The sequence below is a fragment of the Nycticebus coucang genome, chromosome X (assembly GCF_027406575.1).
Source record: "Nycticebus coucang isolate mNycCou1 chromosome X, mNycCou1.pri, whole genome shotgun sequence".
In the NCBI taxonomy this organism is placed as follows: Eukaryota; Metazoa; Chordata; class Mammalia; order Primates; family Lorisidae; genus Nycticebus; species Nycticebus coucang.
This window is the reverse complement of record NC_069804.1, coordinates 9,074,920-9,096,102: the sequence shown is the minus strand read 5'-3', so window position 1 is coordinate 9,096,102 and position 21,183 is coordinate 9,074,920. Positions and strand designations below refer to the sequence as shown.

Here is a 21,183-nt window from a genome sequence, read left to right as displayed (position 1 = left end):
AAACTACTAAAAAAAAAAAAAAAAGAAATACAACTGATTTTTATATTAATTTCACATATGCTGACATTGTTAAATGTAATTATTAGTGTGAACAAATGCTTTGTAGATTCATTCGAATTTTCCATGTAAACAATTATGCAATTTTTGAAAAAAGACAAGGTTACTTCCTTTTAAATCTTTATATCTTTATTTGTTTTTCTTGCTATATTGTACTGGCTATGGCATCCACTACAATGTTGAACAGCAGTGGTTAGAGCAGACAATTTTCGCCTTGTTCCTGACCTTGGTCGAAAGTATTCAATATTTCGCAAGGCTGCCCATTGTCTCCACTGCTCTTTAACATTGTAATGGAAGTTTTAGCCATCACAATTAGGGAAGAAAAGCCGATCAAGGGTATCCATATAGGGTCAGAAGAGATCAAACTTTCACTCTTCGCAGATGATATGATTGTATATCTGGAAAACACCAGGGATTCTACTACAAAACTCTTAGAAGTGATCAAGGAATACAGCAGAGTCTCAGGTTACAAAATCAACATTCATAAATCGGTAGCCTTTATATATACCAACAATAGTCAAGCTGAAAAAACAGTCAAGGGCTCTATTCCATTCACAGTAGTGCCAAAGGAGATGAAATATTTGGGAGTTTACCTAACAAAGGACATGAAAGATCTCTATAAAGAGAACTATGAAACTCTAAGAAAAGAAATAGCTGAAGATGTTAACAAATGGAAAAACATACCATGCTCATGGCTGGGAAGAATCAACATTGTTAAAATGTTCATACTACCCAAAGCAATATACAATTTTAATGCAATCCCTATTAAAGCTCCACTGTCATACCTTAAAGATCTCAAAAAAATAATACTTCATTTTATATGGAATCAGAAAAGACCTCAAATAGCCAAGACATTACTCAGAAATAAAAACAAAGCAGGAGGAATCACGCTACCAGACCTCAGACTATACTATAAATCGATTGTGATCAAAACAGCATGGTATTGGCACAAAAGCAGAGAGATAGATGTATGGAACAGAATGAGAACCAAGAGATGAACCCAGCTACTTACCGTCATCTGATCTTTGACAAGCCAGTTAAAAACATTCAGTGGGGGGCAGCACCTGTAGCTCAGTGAGTAGGGCGCCAGCCCCATATGCCGAGGGTGGCGGGTTCAAACCCAGCCCCAGCCAAACTGCAACCAAAAAATAGCCAGGCGTTGTGGCAGGTGCCTGTAGTCCCAGCTGCTCGGGAGGCTGAGGCAAGAGAATCGCGTAAGCCCAAGAGTTAGAGGTTGCTGTGAGCCGTGTGACATCATGGCACTCTACCTGAGGGTGGTACAGTGAGACTCTGTCTCTACAAAAAAAAAAAAAACATTCCGTGGGGAAAAGATTCCCTATTTAACAAATGGTGCTGGGTGAACTGGCTGGCAACCTGTAGAAGACTGAAACTGGACCCACACCTTTCACCATTAACTAAGATAGACGCTCACTGGATTAAAGATTTAAACTTAAGACATGAAACTATAAAAATACTAGAAGAAAGTGCAGGGAAAACTCTTAAAGAAATCGGCCTGGGTGAATATTTTATGAGGAAGACCCCTCCACCCACCCCTACCCCCGGGCAATTGAAGGAGCATCAAAAATACACTACTGGGATCTGATCAAACTAAAAAGTGTCTGCACAGCCAAGAACACAGTAAGTAAAGCAAGCAGACAGCCCTCAGAATGGGAGAAGATATTTGCAGGTTATGTCTCCAACAAAGGTTTAATAACCAGAATCCACAGAGAACTCAAACGTATTAGCAAGAAAAGAATAAGCGATCCCATCTCAGGGTGGGCAAGGGACTTGAAGAGAAACTTCTCTGAAGAAGACAGGCACATGGCCTACAGACATATGAAAAAAGTGCTCGTCATCCTTAATCATCAGAGAAATGCAGATCAAAACTACTTTGAGATATCATCTAACTCCAGTAAGATTAGCCCACATCACAAAATCCCAAAACCTGAGATGTTGACGTGGATGTGGAGAAAAGGGAACACTTCTATACTGATGGTGGGAATGCAAAGTAATACGTTCCTTTTGGAAAGATGTTTGGAGAACAGTTAGAGAACTAAAAATAGACCTGCCATTTGATCCTATAATTCCTCTACTAGGTATATATCCAGAAGACCAAAAATCACATTATGACAAAGATATATGTACCAGAATGTTTATTGCAGCCCAATTCATAATTGCTCAGTCATGGAAGAAGCCCAAGTGCCCATCAACCCATGAATGGATCAATAAATTGTGGTATATGTACACCATGGAATATTATGCAGCCTTAAAGAAAGATGGAGACTTTACCTCTTTCATGTTTACATGGATAGAGTTGGAACATATACTTCTTGTCAAAGTATCTCAAGAATGGAAGAAAAAGTATCCAGTGTACTCAGCTCTACTATGAAACTAATTTAGCCCTACTATGAAAGCTATAACCCAATTATAGCCCAAGAATATGGGGAAAGGATAAAGGGAGGGGAGGGGAGACAATGGGTGGAGGGAGGGTAATTGGTGGGATTACACCTACGGTGCATCTTACAAGGGTACAGGTGAAACTTACTAAATGTAGAATATAAATGTCTTAACACAATAACTAGGAAAATGCCATGAAGGCTATGTTAGCCAGTTTGATGAAAATATTTCAAATTGTATATAAGACCAGCACATTGTACCCTGTGACTGCATTAATGTACACAGCTATGATTTAATAAAAAAATTAAAAAAATAAAAAAGAAAGCATTCAATATTTCATAACAAAATATGGTATGAGCTGTAGGTTTGCCATAGATTCCCTTTATTAGGTTGATAAAATTGCCTTCCATTCCCAATTTTCTGAGACTTTTATAACATTGAATGAATATTGAATTTTACAAAATTCTTTTTCTTCTTTTATTAAAATGATCTTGTGGTTTGTCTCCCTTTTGCTACTAATGTTGTTAATTATATCAATTGATGGATTTTGAATGTGAAACCAACCTTACATTCCTAGTCATGATGTATTATGTCTTTTATAGGTTGCTAACATTTAAAGACTTTCATATCTATCTTCATGAGTCATATTGACTTGTGATTTTCTTTTTTTATATTTTATTTGCTTTGTCAGATTTTATTATCAGATTTATGCTAACTTCATAAAATGAGCTGGGATAACATTTTTCTTCCTCCATTCTCTGAAAGAATTTCTGTAAAATTGGCACTGTTTCTTACTTCTTTAAACGTATGTTTGGTAACATTCACTGGTAAAGCCCTCCGAGCCTGGTATTTTCTGTTGGGATAGATTTTCATTTTTATTTTCATAAATATGTAGTTATATCTATATCTTTAATAGATACAAAGATAAGATTTTCTATCTTTTTTTTTTGAGACAGAGTCTCACTATGTCACCCTTGGCCATGACGTCACAGCTCATAGCAACCTCAACCTCTTGGGCTTAAGCAATTCTCTTGTCTCAGCCTCCCAAGTAGCTGGGACTACAGGCACCTGCCACAATCCCTGTCTTTTTTTTTTGTTGTTATCCTTATTGTTGTTGTTGCGGTTGTCATTGTTGTTTTAGCTGGCCTGGGCTGGGTTTGAACCCGCCACCCTCGGTGTATGTGGCCGGCGCCCAGCCAACTGAGCTACAAGTGCTGCCATGATTTTCTATCTTATTGTGTGTCTACTTTGAGAATTTCTGTTTTCTACAAATTTGTCTCTTCCAACTAAGTTGATGAAATCATTGGCAGAAAATCATTTATATTACCTCATTATTTCTTGGATGCTTATTAGATCTCTTTTATTGTTGATACAGGTGATTTGTGCTTTTTCCTCTTTTTCCATAATAAATGTTGCCAAGAGTTTATCAATTTTATTAATAAGTTCAAAGAATGAAGTTCTGCTTTATTAAACACCCGTTATTTGTCTGCTTCCTATTTTTAGTTACTGCTCTTATCTTTATCTTCTATTACTTTGGGTTTAATTTGCTCTTTACCTAGCTATCTAAGGTGGAAACTTAGGTTACTGATTTTAAACTTTTCTTCTTTTATAGGCATTTAACTCTAAAATTTTCCCTTTAATCCATGCTTTAAGTTATATCTCACAAATTTTGATACGTAGGGCTATTTCATTTAATTCAAATTATTTTCTAATTTCCCTTGTGACTTGTCTTTGACAGTATTCATTGACTCCCTTACTCGAGATTAATATAGCCCTGCCAGTTTTCTTATGCTGAGTTTTTGCATAATATATCTTTTTCTATCCTCTTATATTTAACCTATTTTTGTCTTTTTAATTAAAGCCCATCTCTTGTACATAGCATATAATTGGGTTTTATTTTGCTTTGCTTTGCTTTTTATGCAGTCTGACACTCTCTGCCTTTTAACTGGAGTGCTCGGTCCTTTTATATTTATTGTTAAAATTAGATCGCAATCTTGCTATTTGTTTTCCATTTGTCACCTCTTTTTTTTGTCACCTCTTTTTTAGATGCTTTCTCAGCCCTTTATTGTCTTCTTTGGGGACTAACAGACTAGTCACAAATAACAAGTATTATTTTTATCTCATATATTTTCAGGGTGTGCAATGGGGACAAAGAGATGTAAAGGTCATGGAAACCAAGAAGGGGAAAGGAAGAAAGTGTAGGTGTGGTATAAAAAACTTACCTATTGGATACAGTGAACACTATTCTGGTGGCAAGTACACCAAAAGCCCTAACTTAAGCATTATACCAGGTATCCATGTAGCAAAAACATTTGTATTCCCTTCATATTTTGAAATAGTTGTGTTAATTATATATGGATAACATAAATTTCAATATTAAAAGGCAATAATAGTAACAGAGTAATTGTTATTATTTAGCCAGATGTAAATTATCTAGATTCCAATGAGATGTGTTACTTCTTCTCTCAAGTATCTGATCTAAAAGGTTAGTTGATCATTTTCAGTCTCCTGTACCTAGGCATTATAAGCTTGATTTCATGCTTTTTTTTCTTGTAAAAAGCAGATTGATAGCTTTGAGATTAGATCTCAGTTTTCATGTCTATATATTTAAATATCCTCCAATTCATCCTGCCATATGAAAATCATGTAATACAAATATTGAAAAATTAGGTCTCCAAATCTGGATTCAAATCCACTTTAAACCTTCATAATAAATACATCTACTAGGCTAATTGTATTACATTATGTTAAATGTAAAATATAAGAATGTTTTAATCGTTAGAGATAATACAGAGTCTCTAAAGTATCATTTCTGGAAATGGAAGAAGTCCTACTATAAAATCAACTTTGATTATTTTAATGAGTTCATGTCCAAGTTTTACAGCATTCATAGACAAGTGTTGTTTTGAAATTAACAGCTTGTAATGAACAGCTGAGTGATTTAGGAAAGAGACCATTATTTTATTAATAACTGCAGATACCTTTCTGCAAGCTGGACTGGGATAGCATCTGGATGAGGCTTCATTATTATATCTTCATTTATAAAATTAAAAGGTTAAATGCCTAATTTTAAGTGAAAATTACTATTTTTCCTTTTCAGAAAGTCATAGAATTGGGTAAATGTAAATACATACAATGATTGCTTTAATTTTTAATTTTTTTTTTAGTTTATTTTCCCTTTATAATCGTGATCTAAGTAAGGATTAGCATTCATTAGTCAAAGTTTAAGAATGCACTGTTGATCCACTGGGGCAGACTTGGTTTTGGAATTGAATTTGGTCAGCCTCTGGTTTAGCAGGACAAAGGGAAAGGAAGGCGATAGCATGCCTTGCACTTGCTGTTGTTGGAAACATGACCCTCCGCTTTTGAAGGGTTCCAAGTTTGTCTGCAGGAGCAAGTCTCTGTGACACAGGAGAGCAGTCAGGAAAGGACAGTGAGTGAACATGGATGACAGAAGTGTCTGTGCCACCCATTCATTAGGGACTCACAAAGGGGCATAGAAATTCTGAGCTTTTGTGGGGATTGAGAGCTTCATATCAAATGTCTGTCGGGTAATTTAATTACATGGGCATGGTAGGAATGACACAGTGGTTACATTAATAAACCAAAGCATTAAAGAATAATAGCCCAGTTATTGCTGAATTATGGGAAACACGCTGCCTATTCATTCCTGGTGATATTAGAAGGGAGAGGAGGGGGCTTCCTACTTTACACTCAAAATGCATAAAGAAACAGTTTCTTGCCTCTCTAGACCTGTGGCAAACAGTAAAGTGGAAGGCCCAAAGTCACACCCAGTAATATAAATCTTGCTTTGTTTAAGATGCTTAAAATATCATAAGCTAAGTCTGTTTTTATGGTGCTAAATAAAATTGATTTGAGCCAGACGTTGTAATGAGCATGTGCTATACAAACATCTCCAAATAGCCTTTCCAACAGATCTAGGTCCTGATAATTCCCCTTTGTTGTCCTAGGCTTCTTGTTAATAGAATCCATTTTATATGATCATAGGGTACTAGGTTAGCAGCTGAAAAGAAGTAGCCCATTATTTAGCAGAAGTGAAAGTAATTTTTCATCTTCCCTCATTCCTTCTGGCAGACTAGAAGAAAATGCCTTTTTCCCTCCTGCAGAAGGGGAAAAAGGAATACACATTTGATTTCATATCGTTTTTCAAGAAACATTTATTGAACTGTGCCAACACTGTTCTAAGAACTGTGATATGGAAGGAGGGGGGAGAGAGATGAATAAGATACGGCCCCTGCTTTCAGATTCCAAAAAAGGAATTCCTAGCTTCGTAGCTGGCCACCTACTCCCATTTAGCTCAGAAGGAACTCTCTGCATAAACTCCAGTAGGTACCATCTTAGGGCCTTCATTTCTTCCTGATGATTTTTAAAGACCCATTCCACCTCTAAATTTCTTTAAGACTATCAAAAATTTATTTCTAGGAGACAATAAACATCTCACTTGCATAGAAACCAGTACTATATATATTTTTTAAAAGGCCCAAAGAACTACTGTTCAATAATATAAATTATATTTTGTGCATTGGGGTTTTAAGAAAACCTTTTGGAATTCAAGTTTGAGCAAGTCAAATAACAGAATTTGGGAAGTCGGATCATTTTTTTCTCTAACTAAACATGAAAGTTGAAGTGTCCCTTGGTAACACATCCCAAGCTGCGCATTTTCCCAGGGAAGGCCAACACTACTTATTCTCGCAGAAGTCACCTTTGCAAGGATTCTTCAGATCAGAGGTTCTCAAATTGAGTATGCAAGAGCATCACACTGAAGATTTGTTAAAACACAGGTTGCTGAGCCCCAGCCTCAAAGCTAGGATTCAGCAGGACTGGACTGGAACCTGAGAATTTGCATTTTTTTTGAGACCAAGTCTCATTCTGTCACCCCTGCTAGAGTGCGATGGCTTCATCATAGCTCATTGCAGCCTCCTACTCCTGGGCTGAAGCAATCTTCCTGCCTCAGCCCCACAAGTAGCTGGGACTACAGGTACATACCTCCATGCCCAGCTAATTTTTCTGTTTTTAGTTGAGATGGGTCTTGCTCTTGCTCAGACTGGTCTCAAAACTCCTGGCCTCAGGTGATAATCCCACTTCAGCCTCCCGAAGTGCTAGGATTAAGGCACCTGGCCTAGAATCTGCATTTCTATCCAGCCTTCCTTCCCACAACCCACTGCTACTGTGGCTGGTCCACACTTTGAGAACAACTGCTTTAAACATTAGAATAATGATGACCTAGGTTTTAAAAGAAATTGCGAAGTTCCTTCTAATTTAGCAGAGTTAAGGCAAATTTTCATTTAATTTGCATCTACACATGGCTCCGATGAGCTAGTCCTTCATAATTCCAAGGGCAGAGTTTAAAAATAATGATGATGAAATAGAAACATCTACCACAGAGCAGAGACATGACATCAATGGAGATTTGATTGCAGACTTGGTTCTTTGCTTCAGCTCTTCTGAGCATTCCATTAGGATCAAGGAAATCGTTTTGTAACATTTGCCAACTGCATCCCTTCCTGGGCTTACTTTGTCATATGCTATAAGGAAAGGAGAATCCAACCTTTGCCCACTGGTTCTGGTGTAGCCACAAGCATCAGAAAGAATTTAGTCAGCAGTTCATGGCTCCCTGGCCCACACTAACCAGTTTGGCCACCAAAAATGTGGGTCAGCGAGTTGCCAGAATGCTGAAGTGTAGTGGTTATAAGGACCGGGCCACTCAAGCTGGGAACATGTGACGCCACCACAGTTCTTAAGATGGGAAATGAGGGCAAAGGGAAACCTTGCTGTTCTTGGACTTGGTTCTGACATGCCATCCTTCCCTAAAGCCAACTGCCACTTACACAATTTTTCTTTTTCTCTCATAAATTCTCCAGGCAGTTGTTTCATTCAACCAGGCCTGGCTATAATTTTTAGTGAGATGTATCTTTAATTCTGTTCTCTTTTCCTCAGAGAAAGAAATACTCAACTCGATTTTGTATTATAGACTGAATACCTGAAATCTCTAACCTTCAATCTGAACCTGAGACATAAAATCTGTGCTGGCAGAAATGCTTCCTTTTCTGTTTTGATTTTGTCACAAAGTACAAGTAAATAATTTGGTTTAAATGTATGCTATTTTGCCTTCATTTATAATTAGATCATTAGCATCTTAAAATAATAAAAACAAATTAAATATGCTACATATTATAATGGGACATACCAATGTAAAGAACAACAAATCATGCTTAGGTGATATCCAGAGAGTATCTACTTGATGGTTCTAGCCTAAATATCTAGGGAAAAATCTGGCTTAGATAAAATAAGGCTAAAAGAAAAATCTCAGAACATATCATTTGTTATCCGTCTTATGTTGTTTTATCCACAATCAGAGGTTTAATAACCCATGATAACTTTATAAAAACTTCTACCGTGTTCCATTAAATATTAAGGAGGCTGAGTTCTGGAAGTATAGAACATATTAAGAGTAACTACGAGACAGTGCAGGAAAGAAAACATATTTATTACTCAGCATAGTTCTTTTTCTAAGCATTTTGTCCCTAACTACAGCATGTGGTTATGTTCAATAATATACAAAGATTTTTTTTAATTTACTAGTCTTTTATACAAAATATTGACAAGGCCAATATATCTTAAAATTCCATTTTTAAAAAATTGGTTACAAGCAGCTTTTCCCTGTTGAGTAGAATGCATTTGTAACTTTTATATCAGATCTGAGAGAATAACTGTGGTGTTCTCTTCGCTTTTTTCAAATCTTAATCTCTGAAGGGGGAGTGTGTGCTAGGAAAGCCACTGGGGGAATTGAGAAATGTAGTCTTGACCTCTGGGTACAAAGAAGGACAGCTTTTGGCTAGCTTGTGACATGACTCATTGAGCTTATTTAGGGCCCTCAGTGTCACAGTAACATCATCCCTGGGAGAAAAAAACTGCTATTTTTTTCTTTATTCAAATGGTATGATCCACCTGTTTCTGGGGAAATATGCCCTGGATGGCTTATGCAATGCTACAGGTTTTGAGTTCATAGCCATTGTCTAATAACTGTGAGGCTATAACATAATGGAGCAACTTGCTTAGAAAATGAACAACCCCCACCCCACCTCAGGTTTCATCCGACATTTTTTCTTTTTTTGAGACAGAGTCTCACTCTGTGTCCTAGGTAGAGTGCCATGGCATTAAACCTCACAGCAAACTCAAACTCTTGGGCTCAAAGGGTTCTCTTGCCTTAGCTGAGTAGCTGGGACTATAGGCATGCTCCACCTTGCCCGGCTAATTTTTCTATTTTTAGTAGACACAGGGTTTCACTCTTGCTCAAGCTGGTGTCAAACTCCTGAGCTCAAGCGATCCATCCACCTGGGCCTCCCAGAGTGCTAGGATTACAGGCGTGAGCCACCAGGCCCAACCTCATCTTATACTTTGAATGAAGCTTTCAGGGAGGCACACCAATTGAACCTGGCCCCCAGTTTTTTAAAAATTAGCTCCCTTTCTTTAGGATCTAAGGCATTGCAGAAATCTAGCATACAAATTTATCTCCAAACTATTTTCTCCACAGAAGACCATAGTTTATGAGTAAGAGAACATTCAAATCTTGTGATTAAAACCCCAAAGTCAACTAAGGGAACTTAGAAAAACAGTAAAACCACAAGGTGGACCAGACAGCAAAAAGGAAATATTGATTTTATCCCAGCTCAAGTGATACCCCATCTGAGAAGCATTTAGGCTTTATCGAGCTGGAAAAGATCTTGCCATCATCCTCTGGACAACAGAGCACCCAGGCCTCATGTATTGAATGACTATATTCGGCTGCATGTGCTAGTCATCCCCATACTTCCTAGCTCCGGCCTTAGCCTGTCAGCTTTTTCAACATGAGCATCACCCCTTAGACATCACCGTCCCTCCTAGAAAGCCCAGCATCGCTCTCTGACAATGCTCAAAAGCAACACACTAATAGGACTATTTGTAGGACAGGTTACATAACTTACAGAACCCAGCACAAAAGCAAAATGTAGGGCCCTTTTCTTAAAAATTATTAAGAATGTCAAGATGGTGGCAGCAGAGCATTAACCCTTCATGGGGCCCTGTGCAACTTCACAGGTCACACACCCATGAAGCCTGCCTTACATGTATATAAATGAAGGAATAAATTCATCAATCATCTGCTCGACAAATGAAAGCCTTGGCTTTTGGCTGTCTAGTTATGGCTTTGGTTTCAAAACCAACAACAACAAAAAGGGGGGAAAAATCATCCTAAGCAGGAGTCAGCTTTTGTAATTCCCTGAGGCAATTACATTTTGTCTTCTTTCACTCATAACTTTTATTTAAATGGATGTGTCCTTAATGTCTTATAGGTTAGTAGACACCACTGAAGATGGTCCGGACAAGAGTATGCTTTTGACTAGAAGCCCAGTCAACCTTCAGTGCCCAGCCACAGTCTCCTTGCATTGCTGCTTTAGCTATTTGATAGCTGTTTTAAGTTACAGGTATTTTAAATATTTCAGCTGCTTATTCAGAACTGATAAATGAGGGCAAGAAACTATACCTTTAATAAAATAGTGAAGATTTTCTGAACTTTCTCAAATGACTTTTAAAATCAATTTTTGGCCCAATTAAGTATTTCTCATAAGCCTGAGAATGCCAATGGGATGTGTGCTTTTTGTGGCAAATTACTTTTATAATTTCTAATAGCAGAATCACAGCATGGTGGCTTAACCTCATAGCATCTTTCATTCTTGTGTGAGGCTTGTTAGTGCAAGTCTAAGAGAGGGAACTCTACAAAAGGAAAATGGGAGAGCAAAGTCTGCCCTGGAAAAATCCAGCTGCTGGAAATGCGGTCTTGTCCAGCTAGTGAGAAAATAATTGTCTCCAGGTTTGATGAAGGGTTTATAGCACTAACATTTTAGGATGAAGTACAGCTGGTTTCAGATTCCAGTGTCAACTCAGAATCAAGCTAATTTCATGTGGTTTGGGGCTTTGCAAATACTTTCTTGCAGAGTACTTCTTGGAACTTTTTGTTCCAAGAACACCCTTGACACCCCCATCCCACCACCACTTAAGATTATTTCAACCCCGGTAGAAACCTTACTAGGCAGCATTACTGATTCTTCCCAGCAGAGGTCACCATTATACCTCCATCCGTTCAGGACGTACCAGTAACTTAGCAAACCCTTCAATGAGGTTCTTTAGATCCTTAACTTGGACATGCAGTCTGACAAGAGAAAAAAGTAATAATAACAAACCTAGCAAGAAAAAGTCACTTATACTTTCCATGGGCAGTAGCTTCTTCAGTTCTGGGGGGGTTGGGGGATGGCGCCTAGTGTTGGCAGTTGCTATAGGGGATTCTGCCCATAAAACTTAATTTTAGGATGTGATTTAGGCAGGTTTCTGACAGCCTACCCATCCTTTTATTCTTGCCAACTTTCTCAGCTAGCTCTCCAGTCCTCTCAGAAATTCCTTTTCTGCTGATATACACACATACAAACACACATAAAGTAGTATGATAAGATAAATTTCCGTTTTCCCCCAAAGGCTGATATTCATTTTCCCAGCCATTTAAGTGACAGGACGTTTCTCAACCAGGGAAGGTATTTTTGCTGCTTTTGTTGCTGGCTTGGTGAGGGACAAACAATTGACTAATTCCTGTTTGTTTTAGATTTTTTTCCCCATTGACATGATCATTTGTGTCCTGGTGACTAAAGATTTAATATGTCTTGGTTTTATATTTAATAATAAGTGGCCAGTATTCCTAAATATCCAGAGCACATAACACATCCGCAGAGGTATCTGTAAGAATACAAATTCAACAATTGGGTATGTATTTGTAATAGTAACATGCACACCTGTAGAATAAGGTAGTGGGTAGATCCTTTCACAAAGCAAAAGAAAATGTTAGAAACAGAAGGAACTTTAGAGAAATTTAACTCTCCTATCTCTCAAACTTTGGATAAGAAGCATCATCTATTACATGATTTTTATGCCACCATATGCTTGCTTTTCAAATTATACTTGGTAGAGAATGACATCAAAATGTTTTTTCTAACCGCACATTCATTCAGAAGTATAAGGAGATGGCCAAAGAACTAAGAAGAAAATACTGAGTGCAAAACTGTTGCTTTGACCTTAATTTTCAGAAAGGTGTGTTTTTAGATTGAATCTCCTTTGCCCAGCAAAATAATTCTTGGTTCTCACTAGCCTCATTTGTTCATGAAGTTTTCTGCCCTCATAATCTTTACATTCCAGGTTATACTGTGAGCAAGGGGAAATTTGATCCTGTGTTTTGGGCACAGAATGACCATGGAAAACATTTGTTGATTGATTAATGTTACTGAATCATTAGCAAAGAATGCTATATCTTTAGATCTGATAAGCCAGAAACCCACAAAATTACACTTTATGTGACTTTATCTCTGAGTTTGAAACAGGCAAGCCTTTTAAATCTGTTATTACTCAGCTCTGTGGATATGGTATTGGATTAATTACTCTTTAATCCAGATTGCAGAAAGCTGTTCTTTAGTTGTGATTACAGAAAAGTATATCTAGTCACATGTACAAATTAATATATGGAAAATATTCCATTTAACATAAGAAACCCCTTAACACCCAACTTTATTTTTGAGAAGAGAACAGCTTTCTTATGCATAACATCTAAATTATTTCCTTAAAAAATTACCAAAAAAATGTATAATATACAAAAGAGACTATGTCTTAATTAGAAAGAAATTAGAACAATAAACACTTTTTGAAACTGTCATATGTTAGTGGTAGAATTTTACTTTTTTTTTAACCAAAGCTTGACATTCTGCATATTGTCCCTAGTTGCTTTAGTAGTTATTTTTTTTCCTTTGTCTGGCGATATTGTTCCCTTATGTTAACATCTTGGCAGGCTTCTTGGATGTAAAATATTTTCAAGCCCTACCAGACGTTGCTTCATTGTCATTCGCTTTTCATTATGTTTGGAGTATTATCAAACGAGACTGTTGGCATGTTACATGCAACTCACTTTTATCTGTGGCTATCTCTAAGCATGAACTACAGTTAAATAAGCAACACCACTAATACAATTGAAACGCAAACCATGTTAGAATGTTCCAGATTCGATTAACAAAAAATAGCTCCCACATGAATTTCAAAGAGGCTGTAGAGTGCTACATAAGATCACCAACTGTCAAAGATGAGTCCGTGGGACTTCTTTTAGAAGAGGAATTCTTGATTTGGGCACGAAGGCCACAGTGAGCCATATAGGTTTCCCAGCTTGATAGCCACATGACTTAGGGCTCCCTTTGGGATTGAAGGTCTTCCATAACCTCTCCCACTCAACTTGAACCTGGGCTTCACTTGAAGGCATGCTTCTTCCAGGATCCTGGGTTGCTGGCATGCTCGTGAACATTTCTGATTGTTTGAGTTCCCAAGAACTGACCCAAAAGAGGCTTTCCCCCACCTTTCAATTGCATTTTTATTTTCTTTTAAGAGTAGTCATTTGAAATGGAAAGGAAAAGCATCTCGCTGTGGAATTTGTAAGAGGGAATTCTGCCAGAGTGTAAAATTCTGAATGTTCTGAATATAGATAGTGGTGCCCCTGATAAGAGTGGATGATTAAACCAGGGCTGTGTTCTAATGGTAACTGGAAATACAACACTTGCTTTCCTCCACATTCCCAGTACCACTGTCCTCATGTTGACTTGTATGATGGCACTTTTTTAGAGTTTGAGGCTGAGATAAATTCAAAGGTGAAAAGAGGCTTTAAATCTACACATCCCTTAGATTACAAGCTATCCTGGAAAGAAGGTTAGAAGTGAAACTCCCAGCCTAGATTTTGTACCTTAAATTGAATTTGCTGAGGTTAAAGGATTATTTTGATTTGTTCTTGAGTAATACAAACCTGGGACTTACTCAAGAAATCCTTTCTCTGTTTCTCTGCGTACCGCTATACCTCCCCACCACTTTTTAGCTACAGTAATGGTCCTCAAGGTGGCCATGTTATCAGCATCACCCAGGAGACTTGTTCAGGTGCACTGAGCCCATCCCCAGAGTTTCTGTACGTCTGGGGTGGGGCTCTATAATTTGCATTTCTAACCAGTTCCCAGGTGGTGATAATGAAACTGAGAAGCCTGCATTTTGAAAACCACTGAGCTACCATCTCATCATACAGTAGTCCCTTCTTCTTTGGAGGCTTTGCAAGGAATTTTGGCTGATCTGAAAGAATGTCTTTCTATAGCAACCATCCTTACCACTCATCTAATCATTAGATGAGGTACAAAAAACCAAAAAAGCCAAACATGACGTTTTCTAGACCCAAAGTTGTATCCAATGGTTCCTTGAAGAGAAAAGACACCTGTCTCATTGATGCTCTTCATAGTTTCTTTCTTCATCTATCTAATCCTAAGAACTCAAATGCCATGGAAGCACCATTCCTCGATAGAAGTTTCCTGATAGGAAAATGAAGACTTCCACCCATAATGTAGGCTAGAGCTGAATCTTACGAAAAATCTCATGTCACAGCTAATAATGCCTGAAATAATTATTCAAATGCCAATTTTGAACAAACAAATTAAATTTGAAGTCTATTTAACTAGGTTTTCTTGCCTTGGCATCACTGACATTTAGGGCTGGTAATTCTTTAGTGTAGGAGGTTGTCCTACATATGGTGTAACAGCGTTTCTGGCCTCTACCCACTAAATGCCAGAGTAGCACTCTCCCTCTGCCAAGTCATGATAACCAAAAATGTTCCAGATATTGCCAAATGTCCTTTGAAGGGAAAAACAACCACTAAATTAAATCATTCACAGGGTCACATTTTAGTAGAAACGAATGACAAGGTATATTCACAACAACATGCCACCAGCACTCACTTGAGCTTCACTTTCCAACCTTCATGCACAGCCTACTGCATCTTGAGTTCGGAGCTCATCAGTCTGCTGATCCTAACATTTGTGCTTTTTCTTTATTTCTAAGAAGGGAAATACATGAAAAGAGAAGCAAACCACAGCTCAAATACAGCGTAATTTTACTTCAGGCTACTTGAAAGAGGTGCTGTCAGAATTCCTAACCCCCTAATATTGTATATGGGGTCAACATTACTGGGAATGTTTTAATCATGTTTCGCGTCGTGTACACCTTGATGTGTATCATCAAATTCTCATTTGGGGGGTGGTTTGCTTGACTTTAGTAGTCACTGTAAAAGCATCTCTTTACAGTTGCTTGAAAGAGATCCATTAATGATTTGAAACTTGTCAAACTATTCTGGCTAGGGTGAGCTCTGAAGTTCCTCTCCCTAATTGAAAAGCTATTTGGAGGCTTTCTACTTAGGCAATACAGAAAACCCTCACTAGTTAGGCTGTCACTGTCCTTGACAAGAAGACCATTAGAGCACCATCTGAAGGAAGGGAGGAAGAGACTCTTGTCTCTCCACTGCTTTAAACCTGGGGCTGGGAGTGGGGACGAGGCACCATAGTACCATCCATCACTGAGGAGGAGAAAAGAGGAAGAACTACTTAGTGAGTTCAGAAGTCAGCCTAAAGACACAGTATGGCTGGTTTCTGTCTCCCACAGTTATGGTGACAGTATTTCCTGAGCAAAATTGAGGAACATGGTCAAGAATTTGTGTTACTTCCAGATGTGAAAAGCATCTGGAAAAGAGAGATTGGAAGTCAATATGTTGGAATTTTCTATAATATTTACATGGATTATGTAAGAGAACAAAAGAAGAGAACACGTGAAATCGTTACTCTCTCACACACGCTGGCTAATGTGATTCAAGACTTTGTGTCCAGTGCTGGTCAGTGTTTGTCAGTGGAAGGGAGGGACGGAAGGAGAAAGGAAAGAAATAAGGAAGAGCAGCAGTTGGAGAATGTGCCCTGCTTCTCCTCAAAGTAAAGGATGGAATGTCTGGAATCTCTTAAAACAAATGGATAACTCTCATGTGGTTGGTAGAATTGCAAATAGGTACAAGTTTTTTTAAAAAGCAATTTCACCAGGCTGAGTAGAGCGGTGGCTCTGGCCTTGTAATCCTGGCACTCTGAGAGGCAGAGGTGGGTGGATTGCTTGAGCTCAGGAGTTTGAGACCAGCTTGAGCAAGAGGGAGACCTTGTCTCTACTAAAAATAGAAAAATTAGCCAGGCATGGTGGTACATACCTATAGTCCCAACTACGTGGGAGGCTGAGGCAAGAGGATCACATGAATGCAAGAGTTTGAGGTTGCTGTGAGCTATGATGATGCCGTGGTACTCTGCCCATGGTGACAGAGTGGGACTCGGTCTCAAACAAAAAGGAAAAAAAGGAATTTCATCATCTGTATCAAAATCTCCCCAAAACCATATCCTAAAACTAATCAATCTTATTTTTAGAAATTTATCTTAAGAAAATAACTGGACAGATCTGCTAACATGCGTATAAAATGATCTTGATAACAGTGATCTTTATTAGAGTTAAAAGACTGTAAATGATCTAAATAACCAACAAAAATGGAATGGCTAAAATAATATATAGTATTGCATTACAATGAATATTAACCAATAGTTAAAAAATGATAGTGACACTATAAAAAGGGAAGATTACAGAGTAACATGTGGAACAATCTCACTTAAGAAATATATATATACACACACACATATATATAGTCCATTTACGTGAGAGAAACTCTAAGTTTACAAAATGAATTGTTACCAGTGATTGTCTTTGGAATGTGTGCTAGCTCATAAGTTGTTTTGATTCGCTTTCTTGGATTTTCTAATAGTTCAATAATGACCATGAGGCATTTAAAATTACTTGAGTAATTTTAAAATGAGAAAAAGTATGTAAGAAATCATTCAATGTGTTTCCACCGTATCCATTTGTCCTGATTACTAACTGGCTAAAATAGTCACAGCCTTTCTCAAGAGTTGTTCGAAAGGACTCCTGTATTTGTTAGCTATGTCATTTCTTTTTTTTTTTTAATTTATTTAATTTTTTAGATATGTCATTTCATTACACGTAGAGTTTGCTTGCAAAGACATGATTGTTGCCCAATAATTAATGTACTTTCTAATTTATGTAATTTATTAATTACATGATACTGTAATTTAGGTAACTTATTCATTAGTATAATATAGTATAATCTAATCACCCTAGAAAGAGGAAAATGTTGGCTGCTGCTTATTTTAGTGTGACTTCTGGGCAAAATAAAGTCAACGGATATAAAAATAGGCCATGCATTTCTCTAAACAGAAAAATAATGGATTGTTGCATTCTTCTAAACTACAGAGCAGAAAATACTAGCTTACGTAGCTACCTAAACCCATTAATGGCATAGGGTTTTGGCTGCCTTCTGGCCACCCCATCAATGAACCAACCCCCACCTGAATTTCCTGCCCTAGGAATTCTCCATGGCCAGCAATGAGTTCCCACACCTGTAATAACAATTTACTGTGAATGTTGGACTGCCATGTAGCTTCTTTCCCCAGAAAACTCCAGACATATAATCTTCCCCCAATGGTTAGACCCATAAATTTGGGGCAGTTAAATTGAGCTGTCTCATTTAGAAGTGAATAATTTCTTGAAAAAAGAAGAAGAATCTGCTCTCTTCCTCTCTCCCCACATCCGATATACACTCCCTCCTCCAACCTTCTCCAGACTTTCTGACTTTTTCACTTCCTTTCCTGAAGTTTGTCTTTTGAATCAAAATCGTCATTGCAATTAAAGCTGGGTATACTGAGTTAGAACAAAACAAGAACGTTTTAACTGGCTCTTATAACCTGTCACAAGAGGATTACAATTTTCAAAATGTCATGCCATCCAAAAATGTGCAGAGTTCAGAAGAAAGGACTCAGTGATAGCTAATAAATAGCATGTGAATTCTGTACCACATAAGTGAATCCACTTGTATAAATTCGGACTCGAGTTTCAATTTCAGTGGGTGACAACTATGATGGTGGTCAGAATTTGCTAACTGCCTCTGGCTGCCTTCACTCAAATAATTTTCATCCATTTCTAGAAACTTGTCAAGTCACCAAATTCTTTCTTAGACAAATGAGCCAGAAAGGGCAAAATTCACCTAACCTGCCTGAAGCCTGCTGTTCTGTCTCTCCCAGATATTAAGAGACGGGGAACTCTGCAGTATCAACCACGCAGTTCTGTGCACACGATACTTCTGGCAGAGGGAAAGGAAAGATACTACCAACCAACAACTTTTTGAGAGAAAGAGAGAGAGAGAGAGAGTGTGTGTGTGTGTGTGTGTGTGTGTGTGTGTGTAGCCAATAACTGATCTACTTTTTAGTTATTCCTTTTGTTGCAAATTGGCACAATCAATCACTTAATTGTTGGATAATGTTAGCTTTTAGGTTAAAAACTTCTTGGGTACTCATGCCAAAGAGTGTTAGAGGTCAGAATGTTGGGGATTTTGAATCTCCTTGAAATAACAATACCCTTTGAATTATTTTACTTCATTGACGGGTTTTCCCATTAGATTTGTCGTAGAGTTCCTTAGCAGAACACAACTTACTTTACAGTATACAAAGGATATGTTCCTAGAAAGTTAAATTGTAAGGTTAAACCTTAAGAAACTACCATTTTACCAGCTAAATATGATCAAATATTGACAATTTCATAAGATTCCATCTAAATTTGTGAAAATAATTTTTGTAAGCCAAAATGTTTTTCATTGACTACAGGGAAAACCCCCGTAAATGTAACACATAACCAGGGAATTTATCCCTCGAGTTCCATGTTCTATTTGCTTAAAGAAAGGCATACCTGTTGTCTCTGAGAACTATTAATAACTAAAAGGAGAAAAAGAAAGCCAGTGCTGGCCCTCTGTTCAAGTGAGCCTTTTAAGTTCTCACTCCCAAAATGCTCTCAGAATTGCTTTGGAAGAATACACCCCTTTAGTTGCACTTTTGTTTTGTTTCTCCCAGGAATTTCTCTTGTCTCTCTTATAGGAGTCAGAATTCCAATGAAGTGACCTAAAGAGAAATTAACCAATGTGTGGCTTAGCTCAAAGACCTTAGACTTCCCTCAATTCCCTTTTTCTTTCTGGTCTGCTGACATCCTCCTCTGAACTTCCATCAAACATACAAGGAATTTATTTGTATCCTGAATTGTACAGAATGTACCCTGACTCTTTAAAATCAGGAGTTATTTTGTTACCATTTAGTTAATTCTTTTTTACTTAACTGGTCAAAAAAATCATGAATTTTATGTATCTGTACATAAAATTCTGAACCACCAGCCCACATTTCACTCCCCCAAAATAAAATGTTTTATAGAATATACATTTTTAATAACCAATAAATATTAATATGTTGGCATACAATGCCCAGATGTTCATTTTTATGATTTGAATAAATACTAGAAAAGCAGAACCTAATATAATCATCTATATCAAGAAAATGACCAGATAATTTCTTTTTTTTTTTTTTTTGTAGAGACAGAGTCTCACTTTATGGCCCTCGGTAGAGTGCCGTGGCCTCACACAGCTCACAGCAACCTCCAACTCCTGGGCTTAAGCGATTCTCTTGCCTCAGCCTCCCGAGCAGCTGGGACTACAGGCGCCTGCCACATCGCCCGGCTATTTTTTGGTTGCAGTTTGACCGGGGCTGGGTTTGAACCCGCCACCCTCGGCATATGGGGCCGGCGCCTTACTGACTGAGCCACAGGCGCCGCCCCAGATAATTTCTATTAACCATTTGCCTGTTAGCTGATTTATGGTAATATCTATTTAGTAAAAGGCGAAAGATTTATACGATCTGAAGAGAAGCCCGAGCATAAGGTAATATCTATTTAGTCAATAGTAAGGTCTTGACCTTGAAAGATTCATTCTCATAGCTCTAGCAACATGGTGCGTTTATTTAAACCACACTTGACTAGTGGTATATAAATAATCTCCCTCAAACCATATTGATTTCTCAAAGGGAATATTAAATGCTAAATAACTTCACAGATTGGAAGCTGTCCTGTCTCTGCCTTCATTTTTGATATAATCAAAAATGATGACATTGTAGCTAGCTTATTTTTAATAATTCACACATTGAGAGCAAAAGAAAATATTACACCATCGCCGGGGGACATGAACTTTGGATTGCAAAGTACATTCTCCTTTCCTTAACAAATGGTAACAGATTAACCACATCATGATGTCTGCCACAGATTAAGAATGTGTCTATTCATAATGGGGCTATAAATTAGCATGGTGTAGTGTTCTCCAGATATCAGATATGTACATAGCACAAAGTGTCTGGGAAGAATGTAGCTTACATATCTTTCATTAATTCTCGCTAATTTGTTTTTTGAGATAGAGTCTCACTTTATTGCCCTGGGTAGAGTGCCATGGCATCATAGCTCATGGCAACCTCAAGCTCCTGGCCTCAAGGAATCCTCTTGCCTCAGCCTCCTGAGTAGCTGGACTATGCCCAGCTAGATTTTTCTATTTTGAGTAGAGATAGGGTCTCATTCTTGCTTAGACTGGTCTTCCTGAGCTCAAGCAATCCACCCACCTCAGCCTCCCAGAGTGCTGGGATTGTAGGTGTGAGCCACTGCACCTGACCCTCACTATTTTGGCTAGGGCCGGGTTTGAACCTGCCACCCTCGGTATATGGGGCCGCACCCTACTCCTTGAGCCACAGGTGCTGCCCCCCTCACTAAATTTTTCTAAAGTATATAATATCCTGGTTTTATAAATCATAAAATTAGAAAATGTTTAGCTTCTGAGCAATGAAAATTATTTTGACCATATTTGCAAAGTATAGCTAAATGTTCACT

At 37.9% G+C, this 21,183-nt stretch overlaps 1 protein-coding gene across 1 annotated transcript in view; it reads left to right on the top strand.

Moving 5' to 3' along the window:
- MID1 (midline 1) overlaps nt 1-21,183 on the top strand; it is a 367,686-nt gene that overhangs the window by 90,134 nt on the left and 256,369 nt on the right. The gene's annotated exons all lie outside the window — the stretch shown is intronic.